The sequence below is a fragment of the Myotis davidii genome, unplaced genomic scaffold (genome assembly GCF_000327345.1).
Source record: "Myotis davidii unplaced genomic scaffold, ASM32734v1 scaffold545, whole genome shotgun sequence".
In the NCBI taxonomy this organism is placed as follows: domain Eukaryota; kingdom Metazoa; phylum Chordata; class Mammalia; order Chiroptera; family Vespertilionidae; genus Myotis; species Myotis davidii.
Window position 1 is genome coordinate 2,458,745 of NW_006296634.1, and position 2,525 is coordinate 2,461,269.

Genomic DNA, 2,525 nt, shown 5'->3' on the forward strand with positions numbered 1-2,525 from the left:
TTTGTGTAGCAGAGTAGCCAGTGGTGTTGCTTAGTGGTGATGTTATTACAGGATATTTATCCCTGGTTTGATAGAACTTCTAGCAAAAATCAGAAGACAACTTTGATTCTAGGTTTAAAATATACTTAAAGCTTGTTCTTGGCCTGAAAGAAAGACAATATCAAATTGTACATCAGGCTCCAAGCTAAATAAAGAAAAAAAATTTGTTCTTGTTGGGTTAGTTTTTGGTGGTGACTAAAAGTAGGGCCCAGCTGGAATGGAATAGGGACAAGAAAAGTAAAGGTAGTGACAGACAGAAAGGTAAAAGAACCAAGAAGTGAGGAAATTCTTGTGTTCCTAGAGCCAAGTGGTATTCATGTGTACATAATGAGTGATATGTTTGATTATACAGGAAACTTTATGAAGATGGCATATAATATTATACATTTGTTGAATATTTAAATTATTTTTTTCTGGCTTTTCTCTTTGTGTAATGGGATCTCTCTATTTCTTTGAATTGGAGCTTCTACAGAAATTCTGTGATGTTAAGAAATTATAGTCCTAGCTGGTTTGGCTTAGTAGATAGAGCGTCAGCCTGTGGACCAAAGGGTCCTGGGTTCGATCCTAGTCAAGGGCATGTACCTTGGGTGCAGGCTTCTCCCTGGCCCAGGCCCTGGTCGGGGTGCATACAGGAGGCAACCCATCAATGTGTTTCTCTCACATCGATGTTTCTGTCTTTCCCTCTCTTCTACTTGTCCCAAAAATCAATGGAAAAATATCATTGGATGAAGATTAAGAAAACAAAAAACAAAACAAAAGAAATTATAAATACTAGATGAGTGGATAAATAAGCTGTGGTACATTTACTCAATGGAATACTTCTCTGCTGTAAAAAGGAAGAAAATATTACCCTTTGTGACAGCATGGATGAACCTGGAGAACATTATGCTAAGTGAAATAAGCCAGTCAGAGAAAGACAAATACCATACAATTTCACTCATGTGGAATTTAATGAACGACTACCAAGCAAAATAGAGACAGACTCATAGATAGCAGGCAGATGGCTTGTGTGTTGGGGGAGGGATGGGCAGATGGAGGGATTGAGCAAAAACGAAAAAAAGAACTCATGGACACAGATAATAGTGTGGTAATTGGGGGGGATGGGTAGAGGTGGTAGAGGGCATAGAGGCAATAAAAGGTGATGGAAAAATTTTAAAAAAGAAATTACAAATACTTCCTGAATGCAGGACATCCTAATATATAAAAAACCAGGGGTGGTCACAACTGAAACAACCACATGGACGACCAAACAGCAGGCTGCGTGGGGCAACCAGGCTGGCAGGGGGGGCAGTGAGGGACAACCAAATGACTAAACAGCAGGCTGCATGGGGTGACCAGGTCGGCAGGGGGGGCAGTGAGGGGCGCCAAGGCTGGCAGGGAGAGGCAGTTAGGGGCGACCAGGTTGGCGGGGGTGGGCAGTTGGGGATGACCAGTCTGGTGGGGAAGGGCACTTGGGGGTGACCAGGCCTGCAGGGGGGGCAGTTAGGATAAATTTGATGGGTCTCGGCATGGTGGGAGGGAGCTCTGGGCTCCGGCTGGGGCGCAGTGGAACTCTGGGTCTCATGCAATCGGGGGCGTGGCTGGCCTTCAAACTGGACCCTGATAGGAGGGAGGAGGGAGCCCCATTTCTTGCAGAATCAGCCATTGGTCAGGTTGCTGTCAGTGGCCTGCCAGCCAGGAATCCCATTCACCTGCACCACAGACGCTGACAGGAGGGAGGAGGGAGCCCCATTCCTTGCAGATTCAGCCGTTGGTCAGCTTGCTGTCAGTGGCCTGCCAACCAAGAATCCCATTCCCCTGCACCTTGGACCCTAAAATATTTCTTCTAATTAATTACCTTTTAATGTGCATGAATTTCATGCACCAGGCCACTAGTCCTATATAATAAAAGGCTAATGTGCAAATTGACCGAATGGCAGAACAACCAGTCTCTATGACGTGCACTGACCACCAGGGGGCAGAAACTCAGTGCAAGAGCTGCCTCCTGGTGGTCATTGTGCTCCCACAGGGGGAGGGCCACTCAGCCAGAAGACCAGAAGCTGGGCTCACAGATGGCGAGTGCAACAATAGTAGTGGGAGCCTCTCCCGCTTTGTGGCAGCGCTAAGGATGCCTGATTGACATAGGGAGTGGGCCTAAGCCATCAGTTGGACATCTCCCGGGGGCTCCCAGACTACAAGGGGGCACAGGCCGGGCTGAGGGACACCCCCGCCCCCCCAAGTACACAAATTTTGTGCACCGGGCCTCTAGTTTTATAATAAGCTTGTGTGTATCCTTAAGCAGTATGTAGTCAGGAAAGGAGGATTTCACTTTGGGATAGCTCTCCATTTTATTTCTTAAACTAGGGGCCAGGTGCACGAAATTCGTGCACTGGGTGTGTGTGGGGGGGGTGGGGAGTGTGTCCCTCAGCCCAGCCTGCCCCCTCTCACATACTGGGAGCCCTCCAGCGTTGACCCCCATCACCCTCCAATCGCAGGATCGGCCCCTC

At 47.8% G+C, this 2,525-nt stretch overlaps 1 protein-coding gene across 1 annotated transcript in view; it reads left to right on the forward strand.

Annotated features, from left to right (window-relative positions):
* Window positions 1-2,525, forward strand: part of FAM13B (family with sequence similarity 13 member B) — a 45,349-nt gene that overhangs the window by 524 nt on the left and 42,300 nt on the right. The gene's annotated exons all lie outside the window — the stretch shown is intronic.